The sequence below is a fragment of the Lissotriton helveticus genome, chromosome 1_2 (genome assembly GCF_964261635.1).
Source record: "Lissotriton helveticus chromosome 1_2, aLisHel1.1, whole genome shotgun sequence".
Lineage (NCBI taxonomy): Eukaryota > Metazoa > Chordata > Amphibia > Caudata > Salamandridae > Lissotriton > Lissotriton helveticus.
The window spans coordinates 445,954,942-445,970,350 of NC_136058.1; the positions used below are offsets into that span (position 1 = coordinate 445,954,942).

Here is a 15,409-nt window from a genome sequence, read left to right on the forward strand (position 1 = left end):
GGCAGCCAGGTAAGAGAAGGATCTTCCTCCGGCGGTTGCTCTTCGGATGCGTGGTACTGCTGTGAGGGCGAGGCTGGTGGACCACAGCTTGCGAGTGGGCGTGTAGAAGGTCAGGCGGTCGTTGAGGTACTTGGGGCCCAGGTCGTGGAGAGACTTGTGTGCGTGGGTGAGGAGCCGGAACGTGATCCTCTTGTCGACGGGGAGCCAGTGCAGGTTCCTCAGGTGGCTGGAGATGTGGCTGCGTCGGGGGACATCCAGGATGAGTCGGGCGGAGGCGTTCTGGATGCGCTGGAGTCTTTTCTATAGCTTGGCTGTGGTTCCGGCGTAGAGGGCGTTTCCGTAGTCCAGTCAGCTGGTGACGAGTGCCTGGGTGACAGTCTTCCTGGTCTCGGTCGGGATTCAGCGGAAGATCTTGCGAAGCATAGCAGGGTGTTGAAGCACGATGAGGAGACAGCGTTGACTTGTCTGGTCACCGAGAGGGAGGAGTCCAGGATGAAGCCCAGGTTGCGTGCGTGGTCGGTTGGCTTGGGTGCGGTGCCCAGGGCTGGGGGCCACCAGGAGTCGTCCCAGGCGGAGGGCGAGGATCCCAGGATGAGGACTTCCGTCTTGTCCGTGTTCAGTTTCAGGCGGCTGTCCTTCATCCACTCGGCGACGTCTTTCATCCCTTCGTGTAGGCAGGTTCTGGCGGTGTCGGGGTCTCTGGTGAGGGAGAGGATCAGCTGGGTGTCGTCGGCGTAAGAGATGATGTGGAGGTTGTGCTGGCGTGCGATGGCTGCAAGAGGTCTCATGTAGACGTTGAAGAGGGTGGGGCTGAGTGAAGATCCTTGCGGGACGCCACAGATGACTTCGGTGGCCTCGGAGCGAAACGGGGGGAGGCGGACTCTTTGTGTTCTTCCGGCGAGGAACGAGATAATCCACTCCAGTGCCTTCTCTTGAATACCGATGTTGCTAAGGCGCTGGACTAGGGTGCGGTGGCAGACAGTGTCGAACGCAGCGGAGAGTTCCAGGAGGATGAGGGCCACTGTTTCCCCTTTGTCGAGCAGGGTCCGGATGTCGTCGGTGGCTGCGATGAGGGCGGTCTCGGTGCTGTGGTTGGCTCTGAATCTGGACTGCGAGGGTCGAGGGATCCGTTCGTCTCGAGGAAGGCAGTCAGCTGTCTGTTGGCGATCTTCTCGATGACTTTAGCCGGAAAAGGGAGGAGCCTCACTAACCATAAGCGACTCCATACTGAGGAAAAACCTTATGAGTGCTCTGAATGCCAGAAAAGCTGCAGAGAAAAACGCTATTTCACCATGAGAAACTCCACACTAGAGAACATCCTTATGCCATAAAAGGTTGACTCTGAAAGACATTGTTATGCTTTATGAGCGATCTCACTCTGGGGAAAAACCTTATGAGTGCTTGAAATGCAAGCAATGTTTTCTCACTTGACATGAGCGAACTCACACGGGGAAAAAAGCCTTATGTGTGTTCTGAATGTCAGATAAGGTTTAGTCTTCAATACAATGTCATTTCACATGAGAGAATTCACACTGGACTAAAGCCATATACAGGAGGGGAAAGCCAGAAACGTTATACTCAGAAAGGAGATATCACTAAACATGAGAAATGCATCCACACCAGGTGAAAAGTAAGGCATATCTTGAGTTGCATAAAAGCTTCTAACAACCTGACTTTACATGAGAGAGCACATATTGTAGTTGCAATAGAATTGATCAAGAAACTCTTGAAGGATAACTTAGGCTGCCCACATGCAACCTCCAAAGAAATTTCAGGCCTGGAAATATTTTTCATTGCAACAGAATCCACAATTTGAGTATCTGAAAGATACAAAACTCTCAAGGTCTTTACTTTACACAGAGAAGTGTTAGTACTTGCAAAACTCAACTAATAGCCCAAAAAATTACAATAATAATGTCTTAAATTTTACTCCACCCAAAAGGTTTCTACTCACCCTTGTTTCTTAACATATGACTGATATCTATTTTTTCATGATAAGATTAAGCCTATGCGGAGTTCCTCAGTGAGGAACTCAGCAAAGTGACAAAAAAACTCTGGCGGTCTATGCGGAGTTCCGCAAGCAGCGGAGTGCGTAAGGGTCATGCAGTTTGTGGTGATTTCATCCCATGTCAGAGGATCATTTGGCCCTTCTCTTCCAGGAAGTTATGGATCTCTTTGTCAAACGTGTCCCTGTGCCAGAAGTAGGTCGGGGTTGCTACTCCCACTACTTCTTGGTACCCAAGAAGGACAAAGGCCTGCATCCTAGCTTAGTTCTCAGGGACATCAACCGCTTTCTCCGAAAGGAGAAGTTCAAGTTGTTAATCTTGGCTCAGGTCTTATCTGCCTTCGACCCTGGAGATTTGATGGTAGCGTTGGACTTGCAGGACACTTACTTTCACATCCCCGTCTTGCCTGCCCACCGGCATTACCTACGGTTCACGGTAGGCCACCCGCATTTTCAGTTTACCACGCTTCCCTTTGACCTTACCAGCCACCCCCTCCCCCGGGTGTTCACGAAAGTGATGGCGGTTGTCGCAGCTCATCTGCGCAGATCAGGGGTTCCAGTCTTCCCCTATCTCGACGACTGGCTGTTGAAGGCTCCCACCTCCAGACTACGACGGACTTCCTGCATTTGCTGGGGTTCTGAGTTAACGTGCTGAAGTCGCACCTGATTCCATCCGATAAGCTCCTTTTCATCGGAGCGGTTCTGGACACAACACAGTTTTGGGTCTATCCTCCCTAGCAGCAAGTCCAGTATATTGGGGCTATGATACCGATGTTTCAGCCTCCATCCCGGTGTTCGGTGAGAATGACCCTTAGGCTGCTGGGCCCCATGGCCTCCTGCATCCTGCTGGTGCATCATGCCAGATGGCATATACGTGCACTGCAGTGGGACCTGAAGTTCCAGTGGGCGCAGCACCAGGGGAATCTTTCCGATGACATTCAGATTTCGGAGGGGACTGCAAGTCAGTTGCAATGGTGGTTTACGAACCAGGATTGGGTCAACAGCAGATCCTTCTCCCTCCCCCAACCTGAGTTCACAGTAGTGACGGATGCGTCACTCCTGGGTTGGGGCAGCCATATGGGAATCGTGGAGATCAAAGACCTCTGGTCTCTGGCGGAGTCCAGGCACCACATCAACCCTCTGGAGCTCCGGGCGATTCGTCTTGCACTGAAGGCATTCCTTCTTTCTGTCAAAGGAAGAGTGGTGCAGGTGTTCACGGACCACCGCCAAGTGGTACTGCAACAAACAGGGCAGGGTGGGGTCGTGGACCGTATGTCAAGAGGCTCTTTGCCTTTGGACATGGCTGGAACATCAGGGAATATCTCTGGTGGTTCAACACTTAACAGGTTCACTGAACGCAAGGACGGACAAACTCAGCCGCCAGTGCACGATGGATCACAAATGGCATCTTCACTCGAAGGTCGTGCTAGGTCTCTTTCAGTAGTGGGGAGAGCCTTGGTTAGATCTATTCGCCACCAAAGAGAACGCTCAATGTCAGCAGTTCTGCTTGTTAGAGTTTCCAAAGCGGCTCTCGCTCGGCTACCCTTTTCGTTGCGAGTGGAGTTGCGGCCTCCTGTACCACTTCTGCCAAGATTGCTGAAGAAGATCAAACGCGATCAGTCCCAAGTCTGGTACCCCGAGCTCTTGAGCTTGGCCATCAATCCTATTGTTAACAGATTTCTGAAGTGCATTACTCATCTCTTTCCTCCTTCTCCTTTCGTAATACCCTAGTGGGAGTTGACCTCACTTATCTTATGTGTGCTCCCTTTGAGCGCCTACATAATTGTCCTCTTCGCCTCCTTAGAAGACTAGTTTTTTGCTTGCCATCACCTCTGCTTACAGGATGAGTGAGCTTCAGGCTTATCCTCCAGACCTCCCTTTCTTGCTCTCCATCCAAACAAAGTAGTCCTCCGTGTAAGCCCTCTTTTCTGCCCAAAGTGATTGCCTCTTTCCACATAGGTCTGACCATCAGATTACCTACCTTCTTCCCACCTCTGCTGTGTTTTTCTCTGCCAGGTGCACAACATATAGACTGTTCACACACTTTCTGTAGTATGCTTTGTTCTGGGCAGATAAACTCTAATCCCCACTCTACTTCTATCCTCGTGTTAGTGCAGCCCGATGTAAACAGTAATTGTAATGTATTTAGATTTACATAACACTTACTACCCCATACGAACTTTGAAGCGCTTTTTCGACGAGTAGCACACTACTCTAGGATCCAAAAATGATTAGTGGTGAATTAATATAGGGAACTATAAAATGTATATGAGAGCTGGACATGTTGGTCTGTTAGTTGGGTTAAAAAAGATTGTGGGGGGATAGAAGGAAGAAGGTTTTGCATTTATATAGCGCTTGCTACCCCTGATGAAGTGTTGAAGTGCTTTTCGGCGAGTATCATGCTACTCCAGATCCCAACAAGATGAATAGACAGATCAATTATGGTGGGGAGGTTGTTTTATTGTATACACACAACTGTACACAAATTAATAAAATTCTGTTGTAAAGTTGTATCCAAGAGGCAAGTATAGTCTCTGATAATATTGTATACAATACTGATAAGTTTTAAGTTGGCTTGCCATAAAGACTGATGCCCCGTAATGTTGATGCAAAGTCATCTGTGCTGGAGTATCTTAGACTCTTGTTGAATTGTACCATCCACCTTGTAGGTACTGCTATTTGTATCATGTCCACGTTGTAGGCAGACACAAACGCCTAAATTGTGCACTATTTATATTAAGCATAATAAGCAAGTAAGTGAGCAGATGACAGTAAGCACTGTACACGCTGTATTAGGTGCTTAGAAGTTGAGTGACATAGAGGGCAATAAACACTCACTAAATCTTTTTTATTATTATTAACAGTCCTCATAAGACCATACAATTCAATACGATGTACAAATAGCCGATTGGGGAACAGTTCAGGCATCATCTGGGGATTACACATCCGAGAAACACAAGTCTCTTTCATGAATACAAATTGACTACTCCTCCAAGGACTGCACTGTATTATTGACACGGGCGAAAATGCAAACAAGCAGTCAGGAGGCGCACTGATTGTATACCCCCCACCTGACAGGATGGTGACAAACCCCAACCACCTGCAGGGGAAACATGCCACCTCACTTAATAGCTGCCAGACACTTTACTATGTAAGCAGACTGGTGGTTTACAACTGCGCCTACATTGGGGCACCACATGTTTTTTCCAGCATAATCTGGTGTACTCCCCCTGTGTGGGATGATAGCACCCACTGAAAACTGCACCGTTGTGTAGTCTGGGACAGTGCACCTTCCATGTAATTCTGAACTGGGCCTTTAAATACGGTACTATTTTGTGTGCCTATTTAATTCAGGTATACAAAGAATGTGGCACTACTTGTATACTAGGGTAGGACAAGGAGGATTGAATTTCTATGGTGGCAGAAATGTTTCTGTCAAAGTGCTTTATGCCCTAAACACTCTCCCGTATCCTGAATATAATAAGATTACGTAGAATACACCTCTGCGTGCCTAATGCTGCCATTTGCATTTCAAGACCAGTGATTAATGGGGCTTTATCAAGGTCAAAGCCATTAGGCGTTCCCGACCTGTCTGATACTTGCATATGGAAAAGATGGGTCATTTGAACCTAAAGATAGATAAACATATTCATAGGTCACGACTTATGTCTGCATCTAATATAAAACTGTAAATTAGGAGAGGTGATAAGTGAGAAGTTAAAGGCAGCCGCTAATCGAGCTGCATTTGTACATAGGCCTTCCTATACTATGATATCTATTCGTGCTTCAGTCTTTAATTGTAATGAATACTTTAAAACCCATGCATGAAGTCATCGTCGAGCTGTTTAGATAATCCACCTGTCTCGCCACCTCTTCCCCACTGCATCCTTAACCAGTGGCCTAGCCAGTGTGCCCTGGGCCCCAATGCAAGAAAGGAAATGTGACCTCTGCCCTTTATTTGGACTGCAGAAAACAGCAATAATCATTGTTCTGTGGGCCCCTCAAGCCTCTGTTTGAACTGTGACAAACAGCAGTTATCAGGGTTCAGTGGGCCTTTAAGGCATCTGGGACCTGGTGCCACTGCACCTGCTGCACCAATGGGAAGCTAAGCCCCTGCCCTTAACAGCTTCTATGTTAGTCCCACTGGAGAACCAAAACAGCCAACTACTGATCTGGCCATATATGCAGGCATGCAGCCGCCTCTTCCACTGAAGGGATTTAAGTCGCATGAAAGCAGCATGCGGGAAACAACCATTTTCTGAGGTAAAGTCAACCAACACCTCGTCTGTTCCAACCTGAATCCATTTAAAACCAGGGACGAAAAAACGGTTCATCGTCATCCGTTGCTTATCAGAAGGGTAAAACAGATTCATCTAACATTACAGTGTACCACATATTTATTTATTTATTTATTTTTGGAATTTTTAATGCGCAACTAATACCCTTGGGTGTCTAGGCGCAGTGAGATACTCTGGGATGCACAAAATTCAGAGCGTGAACTTATTGGTTGAATAGCCATGTCTTCAAGGCCTTGCGAAAGGCAATGAGTGTTGGTGCTGTTTTAATATGCAAGGGGAGTGTGTTCCACAGTTTGGGAGTTGCTACCAGGAAACGTCTATCTCCCCATGTGGCTGTTCTTGTGCGGGGGACATGCAATAAATAGCTTGCCGCTGATCTTAGATCCTTTCCAGGTATGTACACCTGAAAAGCTTCCTTTAGGAATTTCGGTCCAATCTGATGGATGGCCTTATAGGCGATACAGAGCGCCTTAAATTTGATTCTGCTCTCCACCCTTAGCCAGTGTAGATGGCGTATGGCTACTGAAGTGGGGTGTCGCCAGGGGATATTAAGTAGGATCCGTGCTGCCATATTTTGCACAGACTGTAGTTTATTCTGAATGTATTTGTGTGTACCAAGGAAGAGGGCGTTTCCATAATCCAGCTTCGAAAACACTAAGGTGGTAATGAGTGTTTTCCCTGCCGAGGCAGGCAGGTATGGCATGAGTTTTTTTATTTTCTTCAACACGAAGAATGCAGCAGAGACCACCTTATTTACATGGTAACCAAATGATAACTTGTTATCGAAGATAACTCCCAAATTCCTAACCTTAACAGCAGGAACCGGGGGGGAGCCCATCTGACTGGGCCACCATGTTGAGGACCATTCGGGGGAGATCTTACCGAAGGTCATCACTTCGGTCTTCTCTGCATTAAGTTTCAGGCAGTTACTGTGCATCCATGATTGTACATCCAGTAGCCCCTCCTGAAACTTAGCTGCCACCACTGGACCATTCTTGTGTACTGCCAACACAAGTTGGGTGTCATCCGCGTAGGTAGTCAATCGCATCCCATGAGATTTAATGACCCTCGCCAAGTCCGCAACGTAGATATTAAAAAGCGTGGGACTTAGCGAGGATCCTTGAGGGACCCCACAGAGCAATTCAGAAGTGGGCGAGTAGTAGTTGCCCAATTTGACTGCCTGTTTACGATTGACTAGGAAAGAGGCTATAAGATCTTTAGCCAGATGACTGATTCCAAGGGCTGCGACACGGTCGACCAAGATGACATGGTCGACCGTGTCAAAGGCAGCAGACAGATCCAACAAGATAAGCACTGCCGCGCCTCCCGAATCCATGATCTCTCGAATTTCATCCGAGGCTTTTACCAATGCTGTCTCAGTTCCGTGTTCCTTCCGGAACCCGAACTGAGTATCATCTAAGAGCTTATGTTGTTCAATGAACTCAGAGAGCTGTTTATTCATTATTGCCTCTATTATTTTGGCAGGGAAGGGAAGGCAGGCAATAGGTCTGTAGTTGGTGGTGATGGTAGGGTCTAAGGAAGGCTTCTTAATCAAAGGTTTAACAATAGCCTTCTTCCAGATCTGTGGATAGACACCGGTTTTAAAGATGGAATTGCATATGTTGGTCAGCGGCTGAGTAACCACATTGTGTAGTTGGTTCATTATGGTCGGAGGGCATGGGTCCAATGGAGAGCCTGATTTAATCCTGCCAATAAGTACGTTGACCTGATCTTCGGTAGCTGACTGAAACTGAGTAAGGGAAGGATACTTCAGTGCTGGTTGAATGGTTAAATCAGCGGTTCTTCCTGCCAGCTCTTTGGAGAAGGTGGAATAAATATCCATTACCTTAGTGGTAAAAAATGTGGCTAGTGCGGTGCAAAATTCCTGCGAATTCTCTATTGTAGATCCAGCTGGAGGATTGGACAGAGAGTTCACCACTTGAAATAGCATCCTAGCTGAGTTCTGTGCGTGCTCAATTCGACCAGTGAAGAACAGATTCTTTTCTATACTGATGGCTTTTTTATATATTGCTAGAGCACTTTTATATTCTTGTTTAGCCGAAGGACTATAGTGCTTTCTCCAGCGTCTTTCTAAATTTCTACAGAACTGGCGCTGGAGCCGTAGCTCCTCTGTGTACCATTGAGCAGAAGGAGTCGCTCTGTTGGGGCGATAGATTTTTTCAGGTGCAACTTCGTTCGCTGCTTTTGAGATCCATTCCTGAAATTTAATGGACATGGTTTCAGTATCGCCTCCGTTTTCCGGGGCTGATGACAACAGAAGATTTGAAAGATGTGGTATATCTACATTTTTCCACATCCGCGCCCCCACTGATGCTCTAACACTAGTCTGAGGGGGTTTGAGTGGTAGCATCCGAATCCTAAAAGTAATGGCTTGGTGGTCAGACCATATCAGAGGTAGCATTGCTCCCAGCTCAATGCTTTGATCATTAGTGAACAGGCCATCCAGCGTGTGTCCGGCTTCATGCGTGGGGCCCTTCACCAGCTGCTGCAGTCCTATTGCCTGCATATCAGTAATAAGCTGGGATGTATCTTTATTTTCCATATTTTCCAAAGGAAAATTGAAATCCCCAAGAATTGTATAAGTCGGGGATTCTATTACTGATTCCATAATTTCAGTAAGTGCAGCTAGGAATTTAGTGTGCGGCCCAGGTGGCCTGTACACCAGGGTTCCTTTGAAAACCTGTTTATGAGTAAGATTAATAGTAAATGCGAAGGCTTCGCAACTGGTACTTTGAATAGGCTCATATTTGGCACGATAAATGTCCCTATAAATAATGGCTAGGCCTCCGCCTCGCCCCGAGGCTCTATCTTGTCTAGCTACGCTATAACCTTCAGGGGTAGCTTGCACAAAATCTGGGCCTGATGCTTCATCTCCCCATGATTCTGTGATGAACAAGATGTCCAGTTCGTGGTTAATAATGCTCTCTCTGATGTCCAGACTATGTTTGGGGAGGGAACGTGAATTAATAAGTGCGGCTCTAGTATACTGTGCCGCTAGTGAAGAGGCTCTGGCAGTTATGGATGAGTAGGATGTGGTATTTATCGCAGGCAGGGGAGGTGGTAGCGTGAAAGAACAGCCTACACAAGGTATGGATGTAGATATTGAATGTTTTAGAGATGGCAATACTTGACAAGACGTACCCAATCCCGTGTTCCATTCATTCAGCTGAGTGGAGGTGTAGCGTAGAGTAGATGCGGTATATAGGATGTCAGCAGGACCAGGGGGGGTGGCCCTGGGCCCGGATCTGGCTCGGACGGGCGCAGACGGGCTTGTGTTAGGCGCGTCTTCGGCACGCGCCCGCTGCGCTCGTCCGCTGCGCATCCTAGGCGAGCGAGGACTAAATAGCTCTCTCCCGGAAGTGGAGAAGAGCTAGACCGCGTCCCGACCCAGCCCCAAGATGGCGGCTGGTGCTCGTGGTCGAGTGCCCTATTCCCTTCGCTCTAGCGCGTCGGGTAGGTGCCAAACAGTGTGCAAAATTATGCTAGGATCAGTGCAATATTAGTATCTTCGTAATTCAGCAATTAAAAATACACTTTTTAAAAAAAATGAAATTTTCTAAAATTCATTCAGCAGCTTCCTAAATTCGTTTCTAGCAGCCTACAAGGTAAATAAAAGGTTTCTATATGAAAACGATCAGCGCTAGTGCAAGTTCAGCTTCGTGTGATGTGCAAATGGTATCCATATAACAAATTGTGATTCTGTTTACAAATTAAAACTAGCATGCATATAGAAAGGGCAGCATTTGGCCAAAATAGCCACATTCCCTACTCATGCTTTTAAAACATCTTATACAAAAAATGCTAATTACATTGTCATCCGGAAATAGTCGTTAGCACCAACTCATAAGCAAATGCCACTTAGAATTGTCTTTCACTTCAAGCTTTCAAAGGTAAATTGATATAAAGCAGTATTGAATTTTTTGACGTTGTGTACTCTTACCAAAATTTAGAGCATCAATTTTATATGACACATCATAGAAAAAAGGAGTTCTTTAAATATACTAAACCTCCTGAAACGTTCGATTAACCAGTTATAAAGTCACGTCTAGCTTAGTTAGTTTATAGTCTTTTTTTTATAATAGTAATTATTTCACATTGTTACTGAATCTGCATGGCTAAACACTTAAGGTCCCAAAGGCGAGACCTATTGGCTAGGACAATGCTTGTTATTGATTGAGTACATTGAACGGCACAACTTTTGATTAAGTCCTGAAGAATACCGCAAACACCTCTTCGGAGGGTTAATAGACTGAAACATGTTGACCTTTTATTGACTCTAACAGTGCATATATATTTCTCCCACAGTGTCCTGTTTTTAATCCTGGCCCAGGGGCGTACAAATAATGGAAACCCTATACCCTATAGCAAGTTTTAACTTTCACTCTGCTGCCTCCACTACCCTGAGCTCATTATTGTGGTATTTAGTATACCTTTCTTTACAACAAAACATGCCTGAACTCCTCCCTCTCAGTGAGGGGGTTGTATCACTGTGCAAGGAGATTCCCAATAAAGAAGCATGCCAACTATGGTGGGTGAGGGAAATCGTCCTTTTAAAGGGATATTTCATTTTAGCTAGGTCTTCATTTGAAACAGTAATCGTCAGAGACCCAAGGGTTTCTTGATTGTGGTAGAAATGCATTTTTACCCCTTCATTGTACGTTTAAGCACAGACCATTGCATGAAATGTTGTGATCTATGTAGGGAAAATACTCTGTGCACTGACAAAATGTGTTACAATAACATAAAGTTGATAATCGCATTTAATAACTTCTCAAACCTGGATTTATCTAGAAGAGAAGTCTGTTAATTCTAGCAGATTTATGATACCACAAGGTATAAGAAATTAGGGGATCTTTATCCGATATCTTTATCAGTAAAGTATCTGAAATTATTGAACATACACTTTTCCAAGTATTATTTCTAAAGATTAAGGAAGTTCTATTTTAGTCTTATCTAAACTAACCCCAGTGCGTAGGACTACAATAACCACCTCTCACAAATCAATATTGTGCTTGTTTTAGTGAGAAAGCTAAATGATCTAGGAGCAACCAGGAAATGGCGCCAGTATTTTTCTTAGGAAGCTTCAAGTTAGAGAGTGAAAACACTTTTTAGAATGCTCCAAAAATTGTGAGAAAGATATTTCAATATGTTTGACAAAAAGAATAGGGACATTTCATTACAATATTGAAATGGGAACTAACAGGAACAAATATTTACATGACATTACAAAAATATTAGAGACTAAATCTCAGCAATATAGGAAATACTGAGGCTCATGTACTAATAATCCATTTGGTAAAAAGTGGTTGCTTGTAGAGTCAGCACACTACTTTGTCTGTGATAGCTTTTAAATAAAGGCATTTTTTAATGCACCCTATTTTACTTTCAGATTCACAAATGTCCCCTTGGGCTACTACCTCCTGTTACTGTTTTTCAGTCCACATATGGTTTCAAAGCTCAATACATACCTTAACAATGTATTAAATATTCAGAAGGGAAACCATTAACATTCCCCTTCCAAATTATGAATTGTTAAATGAGCTTAGTACATTTCAAAAAGGGGTTTAGCATTTGCAAACTCTGTGAACTACTGAACCAGTAGATTTTTTTAACAATAAAACATGAGGCAATTTTTCTCAATTCCCTCCAAATTGAGTTTTCTAATATTGTTAGTTGAATGATAACTGGTGCATGTACCTATTTAGTGTTAGTGTTGCTTCAGATCAAATAAAAACCATCACACATAACTCTTACACAATACTTAAAGACAGAATTTCTGACATCCAGCGTTAATGTTTTGTTAAATATATTTGCAAATGTTGTCACTTAAACAGGAAAGCAGCTAAAGCAGTCTCTGGACATACAATAGGTTGTAATCATGATCTTTAGATGCATTTTCTGAGTTTCAGGAACAATGTGTGTCTTCTGGGTTTACTCTAAACCACTATAATAAACATATTCAAACCTTTTAGATTTGATCTGTCTGTACTGGTTTCCATTGTAGACAATAATCTAGATTTAGACCAAGGATCAATTCCAGCCATGACTTTTAAAATCTATTTATCATCGATCTCTTTTAGCGTTATCTCAACTAAAACTGTAATAGAACTGATCTGAGAGATGGACCTTCAAGTATTATGCTCAGTCAATTTATTGAACAAACTATGGAGTTAAAATCTGAATAGTTTAGATCCACAGGCATTGCCTGACCAATGTATTTTACAACAATAGATTACTTATCAGCACATTTTCTCTAAGTACAATTCAGTCATCTTCTATTTTTTGCGGAACTCGTCCAGGGTCTGTTTATACTTTTAAAATATGACATTTAAATGTCCAAAAGTTCAGGAATTCTGGTTTCAAGCCTGGTCAAACCTTAATGAATGCTATACCTAAAAATGCCCTTCTCTTCTTACATTTTATTGTGCACCATGATTCATAAATGTCATGTTTTTGCTTTCGGAGGTAAAATTCAAAACATAATTATTGTTGTTGCCATCCAAAAAATGATCACTAATTGGGAAGATAACAACAAGTGGTCCTGTGATGCTTGCTGGAATGGGAAGTGTTTAATTAGAAGGTGGATTGAATTCAAGTTTAGGTGACAATTTTACAAAAGTGTATGGGTGTTGTATATATTTAAAATTGCTGATCTCCAAAAAGGCCTAAATCAATAAATTGAATTGAAATTCAAGTTTATCATTTGAATCCTATTGTTGGAAAAGATGTGATTTTGAACCCCATGAGGCGGTTCCTTTCCAGAAAGCATTCAGGTTGTAATCATGAGTCAAATAATGCTGAGGAGGTTAAAATATTCAAATTGAATTCAAATTACCCATGAAATGTTCAATGTTCAATATATTTCTTAGTATTTTAATGTGAGGACTTTATTGCTTAAGTAAAATAATTAGTATTTGTTTTTCTATTTGTAGGAAGCATTACATTAATGAAATCACTGTATCCCACCTTCTTTCTTTCCTTTCCTGTTCTTTATGAACGTTTCTATTGTTGAACTTTAAAGATTGCCCGAAATTAAGAATTGTGCTGTACATAACTTTGCTGTGTTACAGTATGTTGATTTTTATGTACAACTTTTGTCTCTTATGTGTATAGCAACAGATGTTTTGTTTTGCTTTAATAATCAGCTTATGTTTATTAGGTTTTATTATTCAATAAAATCTTTCAAACACAACAAATGGAAGTTGATATGTATTTACAACTGCAGCATTTTTATTGTATGGGCTGTTTCAAAGGGGCCAAAAATATGGTCTGTGAGATGACGGAGTACCACATTGGCATCAGCAGGGAGAGGTTTGGGTAGGTGATTGGGGGTATATGTAAGGTTGGAGTAGGGGGAACAACGCATGTACATTGTGTGGACTGTGACTCATGGAGAGATTGTGAGGTATACCATGCTACCCTGTAAATGAAACCCCTAGTGATTATTATCAACAAACTTTATTCGGTTTTATAAAAGAAAACCATAAAAGTCATACATAAAAAGATAAAACAGGAGCTGATGCAAACAGTTTCTTGGATGCTGTTCTAAATCTGCCCAACTGTGACTTGTTGTCTCCTGTCTGATGTTATGATCTGATAATACCAGGTAGTTGAATGTGTCTAACTGAGAAGGCAAGCCTCACGTTCAGCATGTGGAGTGCTGCCGGGCTGCTCTTTCTCCAGCCTCCTCTATGTGCCTCCTCCAATCCCGAGGCAGCTCTGCCGTAGGGGGCCTCAAGTAAGCCAACGCCGCAGCTCCGGTCACAAAAGCAGTAATGGTGTATACACTGCTCCTGTCTTACCTCGTTTTCTTTGCAATTAACTCCCCTCTGCACGATTAATAGTAAAATTCTGCTGCGGATGTTTGTAAACGCACCTGCGCTGATGGTGCACCGAGGTTAGTGCCGAGGGAAACGCCGAAGAAAACGCAGCATTTTGTTCTTGGCTAAACTTGATAGGGCCGCAAACGCTGGTTTTCCCGGGCAGCCGGTGGTGGGAAGCGTAGCTGGTGAGAAGCGGAGCCAAGTGCAGCCAAGTGCGGCCGGCGCTGCTGCTGAGACCGGGTTACAGCGGTCTCTTGGAGTCTTTACCTGCCTCTCTGTCTGCTGATTACCGGCTAGGAAACGCCAACTATTGCCTTTGGAATCTCCTCTGGTGGGACGAGGGTCCCAGGGGATATGCTGCTCTGTCTGCATTGTTTGCCCTGCCCGCACCTCCATCTTCTCTCTGGGGAGGACTGCAACCCCCAGAGTGCACCAATCCATATCACAGCTACCCCGAGTGAGGGAGAGGCGTGGCCATCGTGCTTATAGTGCTGCCTCTCCTCTCGGCGGTCTCTCAGAGTCTTTACCTACCTGCCTGTCTGCTGATTACCGGGGTGCTGTACAGCTTGCGTGAAAGCGCGCTTAAGCGCATTGATGCAGGGACCGAGCTTTTGACTTTGAGGCTCTATTCTGAACGCTGCTGATCCTTCCTCACCACTTTGCCTCTGGGGCAGTTTCTCCGCTTTGCACGGCTTGGGTGCCATTCCAGCCAGATTTGCCGCACCTTGTGCTTCGGGGGCAGGACTACATTCCCCAGAAGGCCAAGCTCCCGGAAGCGCTACGAGGAAGGCAAGGCGTACTTAAGCGACGCTGAGCACCGAGCGGGCGAAGTGAAGCCGGAGCCCGGAGGTGGCTTGGGCTGGCCCTCCCCCTCTAACAAGTGGTCCTACATCATACCATCTTTATAAGAACTTTATAACAACTCTCAGGTACAGATTTTAATGATACCTTCTTGCGTTATTGATCCTTGTGAAGCGAGATTGATACTCAACGTCGTGGGGGAGTGACTTTTTGATGCACAAAAACGAGTAATTCTGCAATGAAAAGTAGAAATGGGGCCAATGGGACTTTGGATGCATTTATAACGATGGCAGAATCCTTACTATGCGACGAGATAGAACTAACAGAGAGGCGGTTGTCTCTAGACCCTTCATCGCACCCAAGGCGAACCTCATTAGGTTGGCATAATCCGGCAGGTATCTCCCAAAATTCAATTCAATCCTGCTGATCACCTTATAACTTGGGGACAGCACCGGTGGCTT

At 44.6% G+C, this 15,409-nt stretch overlaps 1 protein-coding gene across 2 annotated transcripts in view; it reads left to right on the forward strand.

Moving 5' to 3' along the window:
- Positions 1–15,409, forward strand: part of LOC144807694 (uncharacterized) — a 162,845-nt gene that overhangs the window by 76,830 nt on the left and 70,606 nt on the right. The window lies entirely within an intron of this gene.